The sequence below is a fragment of the Schistocerca piceifrons genome, chromosome 1 (assembly GCF_021461385.2).
Source record: "Schistocerca piceifrons isolate TAMUIC-IGC-003096 chromosome 1, iqSchPice1.1, whole genome shotgun sequence".
NCBI classification, from domain to species: Eukaryota; Metazoa; Arthropoda; class Insecta; order Orthoptera; family Acrididae; genus Schistocerca; species Schistocerca piceifrons.
Genome location: NC_060138.1, coordinates 695,805,934 through 695,831,225, shown reverse-complemented (window position 1 = coordinate 695,831,225; position 25,292 = coordinate 695,805,934).

The following is a 25,292-nucleotide window of genomic DNA, read 5'->3' as shown; positions in this document are numbered from 1 at the left end:
CAGTTGTCATGGATAAGTGGGTAATGCAGGGTTGAATGGCTACTGGTAAAGCGGTGGAAGGTGAACCAGTAGTTGGAGGAGTTGACAGGGAGGGTGACGTTGAGTCATGTGCATGTATTGCACAATCCCGCCGTTTCTTTGCCATCAGAAGGTGTCGACTGTCTCTTTGTAATTGCTGAAGGCACAGGGGTGTGTCCCACTCACCAGTGTGGAGGAAGGAACAACACAGCTGGTGGGATTCATGGAGAAGCAGTATGGCCTGTGGAGAAAGCGTAGAATGGTGGGGGTGGATAGGTTTGGTGGGAACATGGGCTGCCACAGCGCCAGAGACGGTCTTCTGTAGGAAGGATTAGGCATGAGCAAAGTCATCAGAATGGTGGAAGGGAAGAAAGTGGCTTCCAACCTGGGTGTCACTGGATTCCCAGTAGGCCTTCCAGTTGGCACACCCTTCAGAGGGCGAAAGGGCGGGGAGCTGGAGGAGGGCGAGTGGCAAGGGAGGTGGGGAGAAGGACCAGGAGGTGGTGATATGCCCAAGGAGGTTGGGGGAAGCGAGGAAGACAGCAGAATGGTGTTACTTTCAGGATGGGTATTCTGAGGGAGGGGAACAAGGTCGCTTTAAATGGTGGAAAGGAACTGATTCCATCGTTGGAGGGTGACAGGGTCGTGGCTATGAATGTTAAGGTCTGCAGCAATCACGTAGGTGGAGAAGGTGCGGTCAGAGAGGAAGAGGAAGTCATAGGGAATGGGAACCGCAGGACGAACGTATGTGGTGGAACAGGTGAAGGTGAGGGTGGGAAAAAGACGCTGAGGATAAGGTGTTTGATAGGATTATTGAGCAGTGGTTGAAGCCAGCTGGCAATATGCATCAGATGGCCAACAGCGGCCCCCACTTCGCGCTAAGGGGCGGGGATTATCGGTACAGTGAAGGACATAGGGAGGGGGGTGGACAACGTGGTGAGGTTGGAGAAAGGTGCTTGTTAGCAGGGAAGGAGAGGATGTTTTGATAAAGAAGGTGATACTGTAGTCGCGCCAGGATGGAGAGAAAGGAAGGGGAAGGAGGAGAAGCGAGAGGGGCTTAGACGAGGGTGTCGAGGAAGGTAAAGACGAAGTGGGCTTGGTTATGGGACTAGGTGGTGTAGGTGTTCAGGTGGAAAACGAAATGGGCGGCGAAGAAGATGTGCTGGAGAGCGTATGGGCGTTAGATGGTGTTTTTCATAATACAGAAGTGAAGTTAATCTCTGGAAAGAAAGTTCTACTACGAATTGCAAGTTCGATACCGCGAAACAAACTTAATGGTATTATAGTGATTTACTCATTGAATCCACCAGACAGAATTACGAGGGGCATTCAATAAGTAATGCAACACTTTTTTTTCTCTGGCAACTTCGATTGAAAAATGTGGAATTTGTTTTGGAACATCATGAAATATTCCAATTTCTACCCCTACAGTTTTATGAACGTCCGATAGGTGGCGGCTCTATATGTAGCCTCCAAAATTGCGTCTGTAGCGGAGGTGCGTTCCAAGCAGAGGGCCGTCATTGAGTTTCTTTTGGCGAAGGACTAGAGCATCGTAGATATTCATAGGCGCTTGCAGAAAGTCTACGAAGACCTGCCATGGAGCAACAGCACGTTGCGTTGTTGGACGAGTCGTCTGTCATCACCGCAACAAGGTCGCGCAAACCTGTCCTGTCTCTAGCGTCCCAGCTGGCCACACACAGCTGTGATTCCTGCTGTGTTGTAACGTTGCGATCCATCGACCACATCCAACGATAAACACCTCGCCGCTCAACTTGCCGTCTCTGTTGGTAGTACTGATACACCAGTTGGGATACTCTAAGGTGTGCTCTTCCTAATCAGTTCTACAGCCTGGAATAGCACCTTCCGACTTCCATTTTTTGCACTCCGCGGAAGCGGTACGTGGTTGATGGGGAGTTTATTGATGCAGCAAGACGTTGGCTCCGACGTCGATCAGTAGTGGTACCATGCGGGCATACAGGGCCTCGCAGTAAGGTGGCGTAACGCCGTCGTATTGAAAGGACATACTTTGGAAACAGGGTTTTGTAGCCAAAAGAATGTATGGGAATCCTGAATAAAACCAACCTGCTTTCAGAAAAAAAGTGTGGCATTACTTATTGAATGCCCCTCGTAGAATGCGGCCCACACTGCTAGATCGATTAAGATTCCTAACATGACCCTTTTATTTTCCAATTATTATAAATCGTAAATTAATTCTTTTATCTTTACATGAATGACTGGGGTACAAGCAGTTATGGAGCACGATAGCATCACAGTACATTTAACATGCTTTCGCTTGCTTGAGCGAGAGAGACAGAATGACTTTCTTGATGTACGAGTATTCTTCATTTTCCCTTCACTGTCCTGACGAAGAGAAAAGAATAGTACACGGGACCCTAAATTCCCGAATGTGTACTATCTTTAAATTCCTGCTCGCGTACCAGCAGATACAAGAATGCGCGAAGTACGCGCTCATAACTCGATCCATTATAATTTTTGCCACAGCTGATAAATGTCAAATTTAGGATGCTGTTGGAGAAATAGCTGCACATTAAAGTTCAACTCAGAAATTCGGGAAAAAGAAAAGAAAAGAAACCAAATAACAGTAGATCTCTGAAATAAATATCAGGAGACTCAACTGCTATGAAACGTTATTTTACGCTTAATATGATTGGTAGCTCACTCTAATAAAGATAACAGTCTGTTGTTTTTCTGAAGCCTTGTTTATACGCAAACAAATTTAAACGCATCTTTTGCTTGTTTGGATAGATAAAAGATAGGTCTCTGTGATGCGCGAGGATACACAACATAGTTTGCTCATAGCAAAGTTTTTCATATGTAGCTCTAAAAAATAGCTTTCGATGTTAACAAGATTTCATGAACCGCGATTTATATGAAATATTAATAAAGGGGAATGAGACAGAGCTGAATATTATGTTTCATTTTATCACATACATAAGCTTATAAATAGAAGACTGATATGGAAGCATAGATCAAGATGCTTATATGCATTCTGCCGTAAGACTGAAACGCATGTAGCGTTGAAATATGGCAATGAAGTTTTAAAGTGAATATCGCCTGTTTATGAACAAAAAGTAACCGACGTAAATCCTGAATATGTGTCGAAAGGAACTAGACGAAATACTGAGATGTTCCTTGTTGTCGTCCTCGAAACTTCCGAGGCGTCACGCCAAGCCTCAGTCGCGACAGGGTACAGAAAGAGGATAATTACACTCCTGGTGCGCGGTACCTGTGCGACGAATTGCTGCGAACATTAACTACATCACTGAGCGTCGCTTAAAAGTCGATACATTACCTCCAGCTAGTTCCTGATCTAACGCACCTGGAGCCTCCCTAAAACTACTTCTAGCAGAAATGACTTTGATACAAAAATTTATTAAGGCAATAATGGATCTTTCAAATCAAAGCAAAATTTGACCCTATAAACTTATTAAAAGTTAAAGAAACCTGACACCTTTCTAATGAAATGTACTTCGTGTCCCTAGTACAGAATCTTAGAATGAGTATAAACATGAAATTTTGGCTGTTCCAAAATTCACTCAATATTACACGTACACGGGATGAAACTAACTGATGGTTACCAAATAAGTAACTGCAATAGTGTAGTATGCAGAGTTCTGAGGTGTAAACAAACGCCAGCCAAACGCATCCGTCTCATTCAACTCTGTCACGTAGTCTAAATACTTCACCAATGAAAATTCACCTACTCTTTCCTTGTTACGTTCGCCGTACCTGCCGGGCAACATCACCCCGTGCATCATGGCGTCACCGGCCACCTACATCGCAGGCGCCATCATTCAGCTAGGTAGACATCGAAGACCTCCTCAGATAGTACTCCACACTGGGGAACTTCTTTTTCATGAACATACACAGAAAGAAACACAAAACTTGCACTGCTGCAATTTTCTTTGATGAAAAGAAAAAAGAATAAAATACCATTTAACTACAGCACACAGAAGCGCCAAAGAAACAGGTATAGGCATGCGTATTGAAATAAAGAACTGTGTAAACAGGCAGATTACGCCGATGCGCTCGGCAAAGCCTATATAAGACAACCAGTATCAGGCACAATTGTTAGATCGGTTACTGATGCTACAGTGACAGGATATCAAGTTTTAAGTGAGATTGAACTTGGTCTTCTAGTCGGTGCACGAGCAATGGGACAGAGCAACTCCGAGGTAGCGATGAAATGGGGATTTTCCGGTACGACCAATTCACGAGGGTGCCGTGAATATTAGGAATCCAGTAAAACATCAAATCTCCGACATAGCTGCGGCCAGAAAAATATCCTGCGTGAACGGGAACAACGACGACAGAAGTGCTACCATTCCGCAAATCGCTGCAGCTTTCAATTCTGGGAGATCAACAAGAGTGTCAGCGTGGGAACCATTCAACGAAACATCATCGATATGGGCTTTTGGAACCGAAGGCCCACTCGTGTAACCTTGATGTCTGCACGACAAGAAAGCTTTACGCCTCGCCTGGGCCCGTCAACATCGACATTAGACTGTTGATGACTGGAAAAATGTTACGCAGTCGGACGAGTCTCGTTTCAAATTGTATCGAGCGGATGGACGTGTACGGTTATGGAGACAACCCCATGAATCCATGGGCCCTGCATGTCAGCAGGCAACTGTTCAAGCTGGTGGAGGCTCTGTAATGGTGTGGTGCGTGTCCAGTTGTAGTGGTATGGGACCCGTGTTACGTCTAGATACGACTCTGACAGGTGACACGTACGTAAGCTTCCTATCTATCACCTGCATCCATTCAAGTCCATTGTGAATTCCGACGGACTTGGGCAATACCAGCAAGACAATGCGACACCCCACACTCCAGAATTGTTACAGTGTGGCTCTGGGAACATTCTTCTGAGTTAAAACACTTCCGCTGGCTAACAAACATGAACATTATTCAGTCTATCTGTGTTGTCTTGCAACGTACTGTTCAGAAGAGATCTCCACCCCCTCGTACTCTTATAGATTTATGAGCAGCCCTGCAGGATGCATGGCCTCAATTCCCTCCAGTACTACTTCAGACATTAGTCGAGTCCATGCCACGTCGTGTTGCGACATTTTTGCGTGGTCGCGGGGGCCCTGCACGACATAACGCAGGTGCACCAGTTTCTTTGGCTTTTCAGTGTAGTATCTCCAGTCTGTCTACTTAGGCCGAGAATCTCGACAAAGACAAAGCAAGAAAACAGTTCATGCTCACAATCAGTAGGTAAAGTATTATATAAAAGCCCCACATTTCAAGTACGCAAGCAAACAAATGTAATTTTCTGGTTTTTATTAGACCTCATCGAGTCCGTCTCCTTAATTAAACGCTACGTCCAGCTAGCTAAAAAAAATACCATTTTTTACGGTTTCGAACACCACCTCCGCCTTAGACGAAACGCTTTTTATCTGCTACAAATGGAACGGCTGTCAGCCAACTCGTCGATACCAAGAGCTCCAAATACTCCACATAATTCTTTTGATACTGTTCAATCAGTCATCACACATGCAAAGTGCGTGCGTTTTCGTTTACCTTTTTCTGCTTCCTGTAATAACACTTCTCCGCGTAACATACATTTCTTCTTCGTCTTCTTCGGTGTAACTTATTTATCACAGATTTCGAGTAGCGCCTCTACATCGTGTCCTGTTCTGAACAATTTCCTTCATCTGTTTATATGTTCGTCCTCCTTTAACGTGATCCGTCATTCCAAACCTCATCCTAAGTCATCCTCTTATTCTGTCCACATTCCCCTCTATAATTCTTTGTTGCAAACAATTTCTGCGCAGTATATGTCCCAGCCAAGATTCTTTTCCTCTTTCTGATCACTTCCAATAATCTTCTTCCTTACCCTATTTTCATAATTACTTCTTCTTTTTTTTTTGCCGGCCGCGGTGGTCTCGCGGTTCTAGGCGCGCAGTCCGGAACCGTGCGACTGCTACGGTCGCAGGTTCGAATCCTGCCTCGGGCATGGCTGTGTGTGATGTCCTTAGGTTAGTTAGGTTTAAGTAGTTCTAAGTTCTAGGGAACTGATGACCACAGCAGTTGAGTCCCATAGTGCTCAGAGCCATTTGAACCATTTTTTGAACTTCTTTTTTTCTATCTGTCAGTTCACTTCACCTTAAGCATTTTTCTCCATGGCTTTCTAAATATTTTTCTTCTTTCTTTTTAACTGTCTGTGATTCAATGCTGTATAGCACAAGACTCCAGAAATAACTTTATAAAATCTTTTCCTCAGCTCCATTGGAATTCATGTAGATGTTAGTAACTGCATTTAAACCCCCCCCCCCCCCACCCAGATAGAGTATTTCACTTGTTCTACCATTTTACTATCTAGAAATATTTTAACTGGAGCTTCCTTCTTGCTTATTATCATTACTTTTGTGTTTCCGTTATTTACCTTCATTCCATACTCCATGCCATCTTCTGTAGCTCCTCTCCTGATTCTGCAAGCTCTGCATGATCATCCTTTCTCTTCAAATCACGATATGTCTTACACCTTCTATTGCTCCGCCCATCAGTGCTTCTCATATATTTCGAATAGCTTCGGTGACAGTCAGCATCATAGCCCTATACCCCTTCCATTGCTCATCTCTTTCGTTACCTCATCACTACTCTAATTGTCATTTTTTGCTTTGTACACATCTTCTTTATTAACTTTTTATATTTCTAGTCTATACATAAATATTTTAAAATTCTCAGCAATATACTTCAGTTGACTCTATCGAAAGCCTTCTCCCAGTCGGTAACAAATAATTCCTCCTTATTCATTTCTGTCATTTTCTTTTCTCCAGTCATCCTCAGATAACCAATGGTATTTCTTGCTCCTTTATCGTTTCTGAATCCGAACTTGTATTCCCCAGTATTTTCCTTGACTTCTTTTTCAAGTATCCTTGATATGGATTTTGTTGTAGCCTTTGCAACGTGACTAATAAAACAAACTGACTTACAATCTTTGCATTATTTTGAGTTTTTAGGAAAAAGTAGCAAAAGGGTTGTAAGTAGACCTTGGAGCCAATTTCCTGTATCATAAATTCTGTTCCCCACCTAATTCAATCTGGCTATTCAATTTATACCTAAGACTTTCATTGCTTCAGATGGTATTCTGTCAGAGCCCAAAGCTTTCTTTTCGTGGAGCTCTTGAATTAATTTCTCTAGTTCCCATTTCTACATCTTAGAACTTCGACCTCCTCCGTTTCGTTCCTCTTTATTTTCCAAAACCAGTCTGGTTTATCAGCCTGTAAACTGTATATCTCTTCCACGAAATTCATCCAAACTTCCTTCTCCTCTTCTATGTATACTATCTTCGTCTTCTGTTTCTTTAACATTCCTTATCTGCTTATTTTCCTTGCTTCACGTCTGTTGCTGCGGCCGAGCGGTTCTAGCCGCTTCAATCCGGACCCGCTCTGTTGCTACGGTCGCAGGTTCGAATCCTGCCTTGGGAATGGATGTGTGTGATGTACTTAGGTTAGTTAGGTTTAAGTAGTTCTAAGTCTAGAGGACTGATGACCTGAGATGTTAAGCCGGCCGGTGTGGCCGAGCGGTTCTAGGCGCTTCGGTCTGGAAGCGCGCGACCGCTACGGTCACAGGTTCGAATCCTGCCTCGGGCATGGATGTGTGTTGATGTCCTTAGGTTAGTTAGTTCTAAGTTCTAGGGGACTGATGACCTCAGATGTTAAGTCCCATAGTGCTCAGAGCCATTTGAACCAATCAGATGTTAAGTCCCATAGTGCTTAGAGCCATTTGAACCATTTGAACCTTGCTTCACTTTTTGTTAAGGATTTTACTGTTTTGTCATTTCTTCTAATTGTCCTTTCCTTTCCAGTTTTCAAACTACGGCGTGCTGAAAAGTAATGCCTGAGAATTTTTTATTCTGTTCTAAATATCATGAGTGGTATTACATGTCTTGCATATTACTTGGTCGATTTTCCCGCTTCGCTGACGCAAGAAGCAACGCTCTGCCACTAGAGGGTTCTGAATTCTAGCATAAGCATGGTGATGTGTAACGTATCTACATCGATGATGAGAAACAGTGTGCTGTAATCGAATTTCTAACTGCACAAAACTTGCCTCCAGTTGAAATCCATAGAAGAATGAAAGCTATGTACGGTGATGATAGCATCGACATCAGTAATGTCCGACGTTGGGCTGTTCGTGTTCGTATTGAAGGAAACAGTGGTGCTCACCTCAACGTGCGTTACAGAGCCTGGAGTGTTTTCAAAACTTAAATAACACGTTCGAGGACTTCGCTTTGATAGTGATGAAGCGGTGCAAACAGAGGTAATACTGTGACTCTGTCAACAATTTCAAACATTCTACAATGACGGTATCAATAAACTGTGTTCTCTCATTGGGAGAAACGTGTTCATCACCAGGGTGACTAGTTGAGAAATAAATGTGTAGACATGAACAACGAAGATGTAGAATGTTAATAAAGTTTGTTTCATTTATTTGAAATGCTTTAAGAATTTTCACTTAAAAATTGGGAGGCATTACCTTTCAGCACGCACTCATATTTCCTCACGTTGTTCTCTCATTTGATCATCTCTAGCTTGGTCAGTTAACTTTCTGAGTTCACTGTTCAGATTTCTGTATTGTCTTCTGCCTTCTTACGAACTGTCATTTTTTTCATTTCCTCCGCTCGTCCATTTATCCAACATACTTCCTGTTATCCACTCTTTCTTTATTCTTGTTCTTTTCGCCTCTCCAGTTTCTATCTGCAATGCTTCCAATATTGTATTTCTAAAGATATTCCATTCTTCAGTGGCTTCTGCGCTTCTCCTGACGTGTTCCCACTTACTTTTGGAATAGTGTCTGTAACAACGTAAGGTTTTTGCCATCTTAATGCTGTTTTTGAATCTCTGATTGATCATAACAAAGTCTATTTGATATCCAGAAACATCAGTTTCTCACTCTCTCGATCTATTTTGTTCTCTTCCCTTTCGTTTTCAGCTGAAGTTTGGCATATAAACTTGAATAGTCAATGTATCCACAGGATTACAGTTTAATTTCATTTCCAACTCTAGGTCACTAACTGCAATAACCCGAACTATGTTTTTGTCTGAATGTTACTTGTTTATAATTCCAAATCCATTTTCCTTCCTTTCTGATTGTTTGTAAGTTATCTAATATTCTCCAGATTCAAATTTTCCTTTCCATCGAACCTCACTTAGCCCTAAAAGACATATACGATGTCTCTACATTTCTCTCTTCACGTTTTCTAATTTTCCTTTCTTATTCATCGTCTTCAAATTCCGTGCAGCAATTCTCAATAAAGATATTTTCCTTTTTCTGCTCTTACCTTGATTTAATTCATTGCATAGCTCTCCTGGGTATGTGCCCACACGGAGATCCGATCGTATTACGGAATGTTTCTTCTCAGGAACAACTAGACTTGAGAGCAAAGGCCACTGGGACTAGGTATACCAGAAGGCTCTAATACGGTTGTTTCCCCTTGCCGTTGGCTTTGTCAAGCTCATCTACCTTTAGGAGTGGTTTCCCACTCCGAGGGCAAGAGAGTGCCCTGCCTTCCACTGGCTCATCCACTCTCTAAGAACGCTGTTGACACTTAGCAGAAGGAGTCTCCTTATCCTGGAAGATACTTGGTCCATGCATCATTAGCTGCTTGTGAAATAAGAGTTTCCCCTTCTCTGTCAGGTGGAGCGACGTCGCAACTTTACTTTCATTGTGTCTACAACCAAATGTCTAGGAAAAACCCACTTGTACTCCTAAATACGTAGACTACGAACATAGGGTGCCGCAATAAAATGATCTGTAATATCTGAATTCTGGGGCTCTTCGGTTAGTAACGACACAGAAAATGCGTTACGCATAGTCTTATTGTTTTTATTAGTATTTTTCCTCATACTGTTCCATATCATGTGCCACAAGATAACTGCTTAATAGTAACATAAATTGTATATGAATATTCACAGGGAGCACGACTTAGAATAGAAACTGATTCGAGGGTGACAGAAGTAGAACAGAAGTATCTTCGGCGCAAAGCGTCAGTTGTCACCTGTTTACTGCTGCAGTTTTGGCATAGCAACAGACAGATGAATACGAGTGTGTCCCCTTTACGACTGCCCCGGCGGTTTTAATATCCGTTCTTGGTGTGGGCAATGCACGACCTAGGCTGTAAGCCTGACCCACGTCACTGTCGCAGGCATCGGTCGTGTACCAACGCTCTGAGATTCTTGCATTTACTAAAAACCTGACTCTCAGACTTCTAGAATTTAGTAGCCAGTTAGCGAAATCAATTATAAATAAATAAACTGCATTTAATGCGAATAATTCACACATTTGCGAATGGAAGCCTTACAAAATTGCGGATTAAAAGGAAAACAATGATAATCAATGATTAATGCAGCGCCACAAAGCAGCATAAATGGAACTCATGCATGCGAAGTTCCTAAAGGGGCACTCTCATAGTCCGATACCACAATTCACCCTATTAATTGCCATATAAATTTAAGTTCATTGCTGTAAATAGTCACTCAGAAATCCAGCACAAGGTCCATCACACACGGGTCCCAATATTCATTGCAGAAAAGTAGTTAAAGTTCTCAGGTACCACAAATACGAGTGAAGTTCCTATGAGCGCATAGACTCAATCACTGAAACCAATGTCAAATATTCAAAGTCCAACGGAAAGTTGAAGTATGAGCCTGTGCTCCGCTCTGCAAAGATCAGTTCCTGAACAAGATTATGAGTATTTTACTAGCGCAGTTACATCACCGCTCAGATTATCTCATTACCGGCAAGCACGCCTGCCTGTACAGCACCGCTCGTAAAAGACGGAAGTCTCCTCCGACGAAGGACTCAAAATGAAGGACCGAAGCCCGCGATGCTGCTCACCCTTAAGTATTTTCCGTGACGTCACACCATACTGAATCCATATTAAATATTGAAACAACACGCTCCATTCGAAACTAAGGCTGTTTGCACATTTAGGGTTCGAATAACCCCACGATTATCACGATCATTTTGCGACATCTCATTAGAAAAACAACACGGTCTTAACATGACTACCACAACTCTTCAACATGTTTACCTACGATTTCACGGGTTGAAATAGTTACGTTAAAATTAAAAATGCGTTTGTCTAGACTGAAGAAAAATCACTGTCACCCACCTCCTTTCATAAAAATGTTTTACTTTTTGTTATTCACTTGTTCATAGCGATTTAACATGACTTTAACTAATGACCAGCCACATAAAAAAATCAATTAAAGTACACTGCCTGACAAAACCGTTAACAAAAGGAAGAGGAAAAGAAATTAAACTTTACGGGTTAAGAGGATATGTGATGTTATTTCAGTCCTTTAGAAACCCAGTCAAATTTACAAACAACTTGGCACTATCCGCCAACTTGTCACAATGACGTAGTACCCATTCTGGCCCTGATGCATGCATGTATCCTCTTCTGAGACATGCTGGCCCACAACTCTTGTAACTAGATACTTGACTGATGTTACCGCTTCCAAAGACTGATCATTTACTTTGTACTCATACATTAATGGGGATTTTCGCCTTGTTATACGCAGTAGATTACACTTACTAATATTGAGAGATAACTGCCAGTCATTACACCACGCATTTATTTTCTGCAAATACTCATTGATTTGTTCACAACTTTCGTATGATACTACTTTCCCGTAGACTACAGCATCATCGGCAAACAGTCTAAGGCCACTGTGAATACCATCAACCAGATCGTTTATATAAATCGTAAAAAGCAGCGGACCTATTACGCTGCCCTGGGGCACACCGAAGTTACTCTTCTTTCTGTTGAAGTTACCCCGTTCTGGACGACATACTGCTCCCTGTCTGTTAGAAAACTTTCTATCCAACGGTATATGTCATTGGATAGACCGTAAGCGCGCACTTTTTGTAGCAAACGATGGTGCAGAACTGAGTCGAACGCCTTTCGAAAGTCGAGAAATATGGCATCAACCTGGGATCCGGTATCTAGAGCCTGCTGCATATCATGCACAAAGAGGGCCAGCTGTGTCTCGCATGACCGCTGTTTCCTAAAACCGTGCTGGTTTCTGCAGATGAGCTTCTCAGAGTCTAGAAAGGTCATTATGCCTGTACACAAAATATGTTCCATGATTCTACAACAAATCGATATCAGTGAAATTGGCCGGTAATTATGTGCATCCGATTTTCTACCCTTTTTATAGATTGCTATGACCTGGGCCTTCTTTCAGTCCCGTGTAACTTTCCGTCGTTCCAATGATCTCTGATAGATGACGGATAAGAATGGTGCTATATTTGTAGCATAGTCAACATAAAATCTTACGGGGACACTGTCTGGGCCAGATGCCTTTCTGGCGTCTAAGGATCGTAACAGTTTTACAATCCCAGATACTTTAAACACTATGTCAGCCATCCTTTCGTTTGTTCGATAATTGAAAGGGGGAATGGTGTTGCAGTCCTCTATCGTAAACGAGTTTTTGAAAGCTAGGTTTAGAATTTCGGCCTTCTGTTTATCATCATCAGTTACATTATCCGTACTGTCAGCAAGAGAAGGTATAGAATTATTTGTAGCGTTCATAGGTTATACGTACGACCAAAATTTTTGGGGTTACTTTTAGAATCTGCTGATAAAATATTGCTTTCAAATTCGTTAAAAGAGTCTGTCATTGTCTTTCGGACAGCTGCTTTCATTTCGCATGATTTCTGTTTGTCAGCGGGACAGTGACTACGTTTAAAACGACTGTGCAAAATTCTCTGCTTTCTCAGCAACTTCCTAATATGTTTGTTGAACCAAGGTGGATCCTTTCCCTCCCCAATACCTTTGCTAGGCACGTACTTCTCTAGCACGTGGTGAACAATACCTTTAAATTCCGACCAAAGATGCTCAATATCTTTGTGTCCCGCGGTGAATGCTTGGAGCTGACGATGAAGATATTCATTAATGACACTTTTATTTGCTTTCCCAAATAAGAAAACTCTACGCTGTTTCTTCGTGTTTTCTTTTTTTTTCAGCTTCCACTGACATAGAAGCCACAACGACATTATGGTCGCTAATACCCTCTTCTAGATTAACTTCCTCAAAAAGATCAGGTCTGTTTGTCGCCAAGATATTTAATATCTAATGTTCCCATCTCGAGTTGGTTTTCTAACCAATTGCTCAATGTTGTATGTTGAGAGCGCTCCTAGAATAACTTCACACGAATCTTTGCTTCTGTCCCCTGTGATAAACGTGTAATTTTCCCAGTCAATGGATGCTAGATTAAAGTCTCCACCTATAACTAATGGATAATTTGGATATTTACTTCCTATGTATTCAAGACTTTCCCTGAAACGTTGTGCGACGTTTGTTGCGGATGCTGGTGGTCTATAAAAACATCCTAATACAATGGTCAATCCTTGTCTGATTGAGAGCTTTATCCAGACTATTTCACAGTCCGACGCGGTACCGATCTCAACTACGTTTAAACAACTTTTAACTACATGAACGTCCGACACTGCTGCCAACCCCACTCTTAGGACATCGTGGGTCTGCAAGCAATTGACGTGAACTGACCCTTTTTAAGTGTAGTGCCACCGCACTTTTTGTCCAGGCGTACATGATGGAACCACTAAGGACCGTTGAAAGCCATTCAACGAAATTTGAACGTGGTACGAAGCAGCCAAGAGTGTTTAAGCTTTTTCAGCCCTGCTGTTTCGTGCCCTCCAGCGTCGTGATAATTGGAAAGGGGGAAGAGGTCCAACACTGACATGTGTGCAAATAAAACGGCAAAGGTTTCTTCTACGACGCCCCAGTTCAGCAAACCTCTTGGTGCCACTGGGTAAAAATGTGCCTGTCAGAGACTTCAACATCCATTCCGCAGAGTGGTACCGAGCGAGGTGACGCAGTGGTTAGCACACTGGACTCGTATTCGGGAGGACGACGGTTCAAACCCACGTTTGGCTATCCTAATTCAGGTTCTCCACGAATTCCCTACGTCGCTTCAGGCAAATGCTGGGATGGTTCCTTTGAAAGCGCACTGGCGACATCCTTCCTCAGCTTTCCCTAATCCGATGGGCTCAATGAGTTCGCTGTCTGGTCTCCTCCTCCAATCCAACCAATCACTTGAGCGGTTGTAGTGCCCGAGGACAGACAACCCTACCTAAGAGGTGTTTAAGTGACACTGAAATGGAGCTGACGTCCAAGCTGGTACACCTGTTCACCTGTCTCAGATCTCGGACTCTCGATAGCCACGGGAATCCCAACATCACGCGGACAGTTTATAGAGACACATGAAACGTGTGGACGAGAACTGCCCTATTGAAAAATGGCAGCACAATACTGTCACACATGAAGACGCAGAATGTCCGTGGCGTACCGTTCGGCCGCCAGAGTTCCTTGTCAGCCTTGACCTGAAGTCACATCCTGTGGTTCCCCATAACATGACGGTGGGAGTAACGCCGCAGTGTCTCTCCAAAACTCTCCAAAAGAGTGGAAGAACGGGACTTCTCCACAGGACGCCGCTGGGGGTGATGTGAGGTAGTGAAGAGCTGCGGTTCATCGCTGAACACAACTCGAGGCCATTCACCAACAGTCCAGACTTCGGGTCCCTGCACCACTCCAAATGCAGCCGTTTGTGTTGGTGGTGTTAGCGACAGCCTACTACCCATGGGACAATAATTCCTTCGGCACTTGGGCAGCTGCTACTCACCAGTCAATGGTATAGGATGATACAGAATTTTGCAAGCAGTCCATTGCTTGTTTTCGGACGGCAGGAGCAGATGTCAAGGAATTACGATGTACTTTGCGCACAATATGACGATCTTCCTTTTGGTCATCCAATGTGGTCGAGTGGAACCATGACGGGGTGTATGGCCTTCAGGTTCCGACGCATTCTAACAAATCCAGATATTGCACGATTCAAACAGTTGGGTAAATGGGCACACATAATGACGCTCCTTTCAGACTCTGTCAGGTGCTTATAAAGCCACCTCACAAGAGTGTACGCCACCTCCGCTTCCTTCACAGTGATCACGCAACACATGACACTGTTGACTCCCCTAATATATCCTAACAGGGCTAGTAACATCATTAAACACGAACAACACTATTGTAGTCTGGTGGCCGTTGTAGCTGTCACAGAGAATTGCAACTCTAATCATTTACATACACCGCCGACGGTGTGTACGTCAACTAAGTTACATTGGCATCCGACCCTACAGTTTGCGCGCCTTAGTTTTTTGTAAGGCAGTGTATATGTAATAGCTCACTGAAGGTAGTAATTACCAGGGACGATTAACGGAGGAACGAAATAACTGATACTGCCTCCATATTACTGTAGCACGCGAAGAGTTATGGCCATTGCAGATCTGCACATCTATCTTGTATAAAAGAGTCCATAACTCTTGATACACTTAAATCGTCAGCTTTCATTCGATGCTTTGTTAATGTGGACCCTTCATTTGTTTAACTCTTTCTAACTTCAATTTTTCAATATATTATTAAGCATTAAAATAGCTGTCACTTTATTAATACATATCGTAGTATCATACTGATAGTTGCAAGAAGCTGGTCTCATCAACGCGATTTTTATAGTGTATTTGGTTTTATTTATCATGTTTGTAAGGTCTGTATCACAGTTAGTCCGAAAATGCAATATCCCTTGAGCCGTGCATGGCTCGTGTTCTCGCCATTTTGTTCTTGCCATTTCTTATTTTACATTTTGTTTTGACCGTACTGCCACCTCCTTATGTTAATTTTCAATTACTTATGGCACTGGGTTGCTGCTTTGCCTGCCCGTGAGCGGCAGCAGTAGCGCTCATCGATATAAGCCCTGCTGTATTATGTTTGCTGGACTGCTATTACTTCCTGGTAGTCGTGTGTCGACCAGTCAGTTGGAACGTGCGAGCAGTTAGCTCGGACCTGGCAGTGTTTGAGTTGGCACGCGGCACAAGTTCAGTCGGGGCGCGGCAGCAGTGAGGTCCGGACCGCCATGACTCGCCTGCTGGTTGCCAAAACATATGATTGGAGTGGCGACGACTTTGGTTGGTCGTCGGTCGGTCGTCTTGTCGGCGATCGCGAATGGGTTGGCTGTGTGTGCCGACACATGATTCGTCCCTGTTATTGTACAGTCACTGCCATTAGCATTGTCTAGTTCTTCATGCAAGTGTTCGTGAAACTGTGTCTAGTTTGTGTGATTTGGACTGACAAGTTATTTTAAATGTTGTCGGCGTACTGGCTCTGAGCAGTCGGTCGCTTGGTGTGGAGCAGCGAGGAATTCTCGGCGGGGTAGTTCGGCCAAGACCGCTGGCGGTCTCTACACGGTGTCGGACAATGCGGCGGTGTTCCCATTGCTACGAGGTCCGTGGCTCACCGATCCTGGACACTTGAAAGTTAAGTTCGACTTAATCTGCCAGCAAGTCACGACTTGTTCCCATTGTGTCGTTTGGACTGCGTTGTCGGCTGTTGGGACGCGTTATCTTGTCGTTGGGCTCGTTGACTGTCGGTCAGTTGGGCTGTCGTCGGATCGTGAATGGTTGACCCGACTGCCTGTCTCATCTAAGCGAGCGTTTGTGTTTGAATTACAGGCCGCCCCTCGAACAGCTGGGGGCCCTTGTGTGTACTGCCTTTCTTTTTTTTTTTTTTTTTCTTGTTGGTATTTGTATGGCTTGTAGCCGGTTTTGTGTTTTAAATTAGAGTTGTTGTACTCTTAAGGCCTTCAGCTTAGTTTAAGGTACTGTTTCACGTAAGCCCTTTGACATTTAAAATTTTTTTGGATTTTTAAGTCTTCAGCCTTCAGCCGATTTGAATTTTGGTTGTTAACTTCAACCTTTTAAATTTTTAAGTCTTCGGCCTTCAGCCAGTTTGAGTTTCAGTTGTTTATTCTTTAGGCCTTCAGCCTAAGTTAAAGAACTGTTCCACGTAAGGACTTTGGTATTTTTAAAAAAAATAATGTTTTGGAGTTTTAAGTGCTCGGCCTTCAGCCGACTTGAATTTCACTTGTTTACTTCAGCCTAATTAACTAACTGTTTTAAGATATGGCTTTCAAATTTCAGATTATGCTTGCGTTTTAAGTTATTGGCCTTCAGCCGTTTTTAAATTAAAGTTGCTTTCAGCTGGTAATTAAGCCCCAAAGGTTAGAGCTGTGTGTTTAAAAAATTTTTTGGGCTCTTGATTAACTAATAAAGTTGTATGTTATAGTGTAACTGACAGCCTCTTATTTTGGCCCCTTTCCACAAATTATACTATCTGTCCTGTCCTGCGGGATTAGCAGGGCGTTTCACCCATCTTACATTTCGTTCACTGAAGTCGCCATTGTCTCTCCTCCTACCGCCTCACCCACGCCTGCGCGGTGCCGCCAGGAAAAATCCGCGTCCACCCGTCGTCCTGCTTAATACGCAGGAACAGCCCTGCTGTAGTCAGCCACAACAGTGGCAGTTAATGGCCCCCTCCACCACTTACCGTTAGGGACAGCTCGGCCCAAAACAACAATAATCAATAGCTGATTTCGGAAAGTGGTCATATGACGTTTCTCCGTTCTACTAAAATAGAGAGTCGGACATGTGACGCCCTTCGCTCGTGTGGTGCGAACTTTATCTTGACCGCCAAATTGTTAAGAATTCGATCGCAGATAAATTTTTGTGGCAAGCAAGACTTAATATGTGATTGCTGCTCGTTTTACTTGAGCAATTTAAGCCGTGCTCTTAGGTTCCTGCCCATCCACACCGTCGAAACTGTGACATATTGGGAAGTATAGAGTCAAATATTTGTGACAGACACCAAAGTAACTGACATTTAAACTGTACTCTTAGATGTCTGGCTACCACACCCTCAGCAGTCGCGACCTATTCGGAAGAAAACGGTCAAAGAAGGAATTTGCTGGTTGTTTCACACGCAGCAGTTTCACCTTTCGATTTTTAATCAGGCTGAAGTCGCGAAATGGAAGAACTCATTACTCAGAGATCACTCTTATATGTAACATCGAATATTGCAGAACACACCCCTGCTACATGAATAAGAAAGTCCCAGAATGTATTACGAAGGTGAAGATGAAGAAAAAAAAACAAAAAAAACGCACTCCACGACGCGGATCTACACCGCTCCGTTCCATAACTGCGTGTCTTTAGCCACATGACCGCATCAATCACTGGCAATATTCGATTATATTACTGTTGATGTTCAAATCTCCTTAGGGCTTTTACAGCAGAAGTGACATTAACTGGCGTTTAATTATAACAAATATATCTAGAATTACATGTTTACGATAAATCTTCATTGCGCCTTAGCCCTGAAACGGCATACTGTCGCAACATGCAAGTTATACGAAAATGCTTTTCTGAAAAAAATTAGTACACCATTTTGGAGGTGTCCAGTTCACTCAAAATTTATGGTTGCAGCAGTGAATATGGAGTACATGAAACTAACTGGATCTACATATCAATAGGACAAGCTGTTCTGAGGTTTCAGGTATCGACCCACGCTGCAACACCCGTATTAGTACGTTGTGTAGCCTCCACGTGCGGTAGTGCGGCAATGCAGACGCTCATTCTGGTATGAAGTCGATGTACAGATGGCGAATGCTGTCCTCGGATACTTTCACCATGTCTGTTACATCTTTTCAAGCAATCCTGTAAGAGTTATTGGTTGACGAGCCACACGATTCACTTCTCGTCCTGTCATATCCCACAGGTGCTGCATTGGAGACAAGTCCGAAGATCGTGCTGGCCGGGAACACATTGAATTTTACGCACAGTATGTGGGCGAGCATTATCCTGTAATATTTATTATTTAAAACAACTGTTGCGTGTGAATTATAGCAATTAAGACCACAAAACAATCTTAAATAGTAGTCTATTAATATTCTGGGGCAACCAGTACGCTGACGTCGGCTTCAAACCAGCGTACAACCTAAGTCTGTAGCGCCATCTCCCCTTCATTGTCCCATCACGTAGCCAACTTGCATACATCTTTGATGACAGAAAACAAGAATAATAAAAACGAATTAAAAGTATACTGAATGAAATGTACAATTAGCTTGTAAGAAGCATTAATATTTTGATACAATATGCAGACTTCTCTCTTATAGTTAAACAAATTATTGTAGCAATTGAAAGTTCTGTGATTATGACAGACAATACCCATTGTTTTTCGCGTATTCTAAACCACAGACATTCTGCGAAGATGTATTATATACTGAGCAATCGAGCTCTGAAGGTTTGAGGGACTTTGGCACGCTAAGGAAACGCTTTGGTCGGGAGCTACAGTGGCTAGTGAGATGAGATGGTGTCATGTGGTCCCCTGGGAACGTATAGAGAAGGGGCGCTGACGATCCGTGGGGGTTCGTGTGCTGGTGTGGTGACTCGCTGTTATAGTGGAGTGAGATTTAAGTAGAACTGAAGTCAGAATCTGTAGTTCATTCTCAGATCTCATGCTATAAATGTGTGCCTGTTTGATGGTTAGTACTTTAGGGCTTGATGTAGTGGTGTACTTATCTATTTTGAGCTATATTGAGTTGGTACGTTCGTTGTTTGGCGAGACGGATAGTTTCCACAGCTCGAGTACAGAATCGGATTGACGTTAGTCCATCTGCAGTTCTTCTGCTTTTTTTTTTTTTTTTTTTTTTTTTTTTTTTTTTTTTTTTTTTTTTTTTAAAGTTTCATGCTGCTAGCCACGAATGCCTCTCCTGCGTGAACCCGTTCATATCGGAGGAGCACGATCATCCTACATCTCAATTGTTTGTTGTATGTTTACAGTCTCTCTCTTCCTCTTTAGTTTTTGTGCTATGCTGCTCCCTCTGGTGCCATGGAAGTCATTTCCTGATATCTCAACCCTTGTACCATCCTGTCCCTTTCTCTTGTCAGTGTTTCTGTATGTTTCTCTCTTCGCCGATTCTGCGGAGAATATCCTCATTCCTTACTTAATCAGTCCATCCAATTTTCAACATTCCTCTGTAGCACCACATCCCAAACGCAGCACCACATCCCAGATGTCTGAAATTTCTTCTGTTTCCATTTTCCTACAATCCATCACTCACTACTATGAAATGCCGTGCTCCAAATGTACATTCTCAGAAACTTCTTCCTCAAATTAAGGCCTATGTTTGAAACCAGCAGACTTGTTTTGGTCTTGAATGCCCTCTTCGCCTGTACGAGTCTGCTTTTTATGTGCTCCTTGCTTCATTCGTCACGTGTTATTTGCTCCCAAGGTAGCAGAATTCATTAACTTCGTCTACTTTGTAATCACCAATGTTGATGTTAAGTTTCTCGCTATTCTCGTTTCTGATACTTCACATTACTTTTGCCTTTCTTCGGCTTACTCTCAATCCATATTCTATACCCATTAGACCATTCCATCCAACAGATCCTGCATTTATTCTACTCGTACACCTTCATTCTAATTTTAGGGCGTCTGGATGCATCGAACCCCCGTTTAGTCACCTCCTTGCATCACTTCCTGATGTGTATAGAAATGTTTTTCTTTTCTAAGTATTTCACTTGTACTCATTCATTGTACCACGTGTTTCACGCACGGGTGTGCACATTATGGTGGCCATAATTACGCTTTAAATGCAATTAGACACTTTTATATTCAAAGATTCTGAAGTCTGTTCTTTACTGCTTACCACTACTTTGAAATTCTCATATCTTGATGGCTGAATGTGCACATTCAATAGGCATCCTGTTATCTCACGTGGTATTTTACGCTTTCTGCCTTCAGCAGATACACAAATTTCCCTGAATCACTACTGCAGTTAACATATACATATCAAAATTGCATGAGCAATAAGCCTTGTTTATTTCTTTGTATGTTTTTACCGGCCAGAAAATAAGTCAGCAGTTGACACTGTGAAGGGAGACAGCAGTTTAAGACATCATATCCGAAGTGAGTCTTTCATTTCGTTGAATTTCAGATTTGTAAATAGGAAGGTTAGGCTAAGAGGTTGGGTCAAGCACGCGCACTGTACGTGGCTTGGTTATGAGCTGGGTTGCATGCACGCTATTAATGCTAGGCCAAGCGCTTATCACAATATAATACATTCATGAAACTCAGTCAAGTGTTTATCCATACCCATACATTGTGCAAAGTAAATTACACCTGTTCTTCTGTCGTCCTATTGCTTTAAAAAGGTATAGACACGTAGCGTTATTATGTGATTTTGTGGGTCAATACCGTTTATAAAAGACAGATTTTCGAAGAAGACAAGTCGCTTACAAAGTAGCGTCGCAGGTGAAATTATTTGAGGGATTGTTATATTTACTTAGTGGTTCAATTGCGCATTTGTTTAAAATGTGACAATCAAGAGCATAAGAAACTTCCTGTGTCTTCGTGGCTGGCTGTGTAATAACAGAAAAACCTTTGTAGACATGAATAGCCTCATTTACGACGTGTAACGTAACAAATCTACTAGTAGAAACTGTTCAGAATTATTAATAAAAGATTATAAGTGGAAGGACAATTTTATTGACAGTATGGGATAAAAGGACACAGCTATAGAGGAAAGGCAAATGTAGAAGAGTAGTAAAAACCGTAGATGTAGTCCAGGTTTTGAATACAGTAAATAAGTTCAAACCGACATGGGTTGCTGTAGCTATCCAAATTTGAATGGAATTCCTCTGACATAGTATGGGCAGAGGTCACTGTTGGCAACCGAAATAAAATAATAATTGGATCCTTTTACCGACCTCCATAGTCAGATTGTTGAAAGGTTCAAAGAAAACTTGAGTTTGATTTCAAACATGTACCCGACTCATACGATTATAGTTGGTGGTGCCTTTAATTAATCCTCGATATACTGCCAAAAATGCCGGCCGGAGTGGCCGAGCGGTTCTAGGCGCTACAGTCTGGAACCGCACGACCGCTGCGGTCGCAGGTTCGAATCCTGCCTCGGGCATGAATGTGTGTGATGTCCTTAGGTTAGTTAGGTTTAAGTAGTTCTAGGGGATTGAGGACCTCAGAAGTTAAGTCCCATAGTGTCCAGAGCCATCTGAACCTCTTTTTTTTTTTTTTTTTTTTTTTTTTTTTGCCGAAACTACATGTTTAATCCCTGAGGTACGAATAAAACATCATCCGAAATTGTGCTAAACGCATTCTCTGAAAATTATTTCGAGCAGTTAGCTCATGAGCCCACGGGAAACGGTTGTGAAAACACACTTGACCTCTCAGCAACAAATAATCCTGAGTTAATAACGAGCATAAAAACGGATACAGGGATTAGTCAACACAGGGTTGTTGTAGCGAGATTGAATATTGTAATCCCCAAATCCTTCGAAAATAAACAAAAAATATACCTATTCAAAAAAGCAGATAAAAATTCACTTGACGCCTTCCTGAGAGACAGTCTCCACTCCTTCCAAACTAACAATGTAAATGTAGGCTAGATGTGTCTTGAATTCAAAGAAATAGTATCGGCAGCAATTGAGAGATTTATACCAAACAAATTAACAAACGACGGAGCTGATTCCCCTTTGTACACAAAATGGGTCAGAACTCTGTTGCAGAAACAATGAAGTAGACGAAGTTAATGAATTCTGTTACCTTGGAAGCAAATAACACGTGACGAATGAAGCAAGGAGCACATAAAAAGCAGACTCGTACAGGCGAAGAGGGCATTCATGACCAAAAGAAGTCTGCTAGTTTCAAACAAAGGCCTTAATTTGAGAAAGAAGTTTCTGAGAATGTAGATTTGGAACACAAAATATTTAAACAGACGCAAAATCCCCAAGATTGGCGATCTTATACAGAAGCTCGAAATTTTGCGCGGACTTCAGTGCGAGCTGCTTATAATAGCTTCCACAACGGAACTTTGTCTCGAAACCCGGCAGGAAATCCAAAGAGATTCTGGTCGTATGTGAAGTATGTTAGCGACAAGACACAATCAATGCCTTCTCTGAACGATAGCAATCGAGATACAATCGAAGATAGTCTTCCAAGGAAGGGTTACTAAACACAACCTTCCGAAATTCCTTCACAAAAGAAGACGAAGTAAATATTACGAATTTCGAATCAAGAACAGCTGCCAACATGAGTAACGTAGAAGTAAATATCATCGGTGTCGTGAAGCAACTTAAATCACTTAATAAAAGTAAGTCCTCTGTTCCAGATTTTATATCAATTAGGTTCCTTTCAGAGTATGTTGATACAATAGCTCCATACTTAACAACCATATACAACCGTTCGCTCGACGAAAGATCCGTACCCAAAGAGTGGAAAGTCGCACAGGTCACGTGAATATTCAAGAAAGTAGTAGGAGTAATCAACTAAATTACAGGCCCATATCATTAATATCGATATGCAGCAGGATTTTAGAACATACATTGTGTTCGAAAATAATCAATTACCTGGAACAAAATGGTCTATTGACACATGGGCAACATGGATTTAGGAAACATCGTTACTGTGAAACACAACTAGCTCTTTACACAAACGATCTGTTGAGTGCTATTGATAAGGGATTTCAGATTGATTCCGTATTTCTGGATTTCCGCAAGGACTTTGTCACTGTACCACACAAGCGGCTTGTAGTGAAATAGCGTCCTTACGGAATATCGTCTCAGTTATGTGACTGGATTCGTGATTTCCTGTCAGAGCGGTGGTAGTAATTGACGGAAAGTCATCGAGTAAAACAGAAGTGATTTCAGTCGTTCCCCAAGGTAGTATTATAGACCCTTTGCTGTTCCTTACCTATATAAACGATTTGGCAGACAATCTGAGCAGCCGTCTTAAGTTGTTTGCAGATCACGCTATCATTTATCGACTAGTGAAGTCATCAGAAGATCAAAACAAATTGCAAAAGATATCTGTATGGTGCAAAAATTGGCAACTGACCATAAATAACGAAAAGTGTGAGGTCATCCACATGAGCGATAAAAGGAATGAGTCACACGATAAATCAGTCAAATCTAAAGGCCGTAAATTCATCTAAATATCTAGGTATTACAATTACGAGCAACTTGAACTGGAAGAAACACACAGAAAATGTTGTGGTGAAGGCTAACCAAAGACTGCGTTTTATAGGCAGGACACTTAGAAAATATAACAGATCTACTAAGGAGACTGCCTACACTACGATTGTCCGTCCACTTTTAGAACACTGCTGTGCGGTATGGGATCCTTAGCAGATAAGATTGACGGAGTACATGGAAAAAGTTCAAAGAAGGCAGCGCGTTTTGAATTATCGTGAAATATGTGAGAGAGGGTCACTGAAATGATACAGGATTTGGGGTGCACATAATTAAAACAAAGGCTTTTTTCGTTGCCACGGATTCTTCTCACAAAATTTCAATCACCAAATTTCTCCTCCGAATGCGAAAATATTTTGTTGACACCGACCTACATAGGAAGAAACGATCACCACGATAAAATAAGGGAAATCAGAGCTTGTCCGGAAAAATATAGGTGTTCGTTCCTTCCACGCGCTATAAGAGATTGGAATAATAGAGAACTGTGAAGGTGGTTCGATGAAGCCTCTGCCAGGCACTTAAATGTAATTTGCAGACTATCCATGTAGATGTAATTGTAGTTGACTTGCACAGTATGAGTGCCACAATAATAACGGGATAGCTATGGGAAACATCTCATCCAATTACTGATGTGCATGCTTTGGTGGAGGTAAAAGCCCTGACACACGGTCAACAGCATGAAACATGTTTAGCGAAAGACCTGTGTTACATCATCCGGCGCACGCTGGACGACATACCGTTATACGGCACGGTATCGCCGGTTGCATTATTAGCAGGCGCTACCATTCGACAAAGCTTATAGCGATGGCCGCCTGAAACGGGGAACGCAGCCAATGGAACTACTTTGCCACGCCTTCTGTAGACGCCATCGACCGCCGCACGTCGTGCGGAAAGCCAACGCGCAAGCAGCCTGACATCACAGGCTGCGGTAGCCAATCACACGGACCGCGTGTCCTCATCCGCATGATAATATAACCATTACTGCCGGTCCTCTACAGTATCTGACCCACTCTCTGCTATGCAAATGTGACGTGGACGTCCGCTCCTCCCTCCTTTTAACACGACCTACAGATTCTCGAACGCCATGCACTTTGCCTTGCTTTTCAGATCCGCTTACCTTCCCTCACACGCATTCTCTACCAACTTATAAAATTTACTACTCTAGTCTTCCATCTTGAACACACACTTCCGAATATCTTACGTTACCCGTGAACTCGACACTAACCAATCTCTAGTTTTCATCCTGCTCACTGATCCTGGTACTATGCTGCAACTGTACCACTTCGCGCCTCGAGCACTACATCTCCATATCCTCCAAGTCCTCTCCCAACGAAACTTTCATCGCCTTC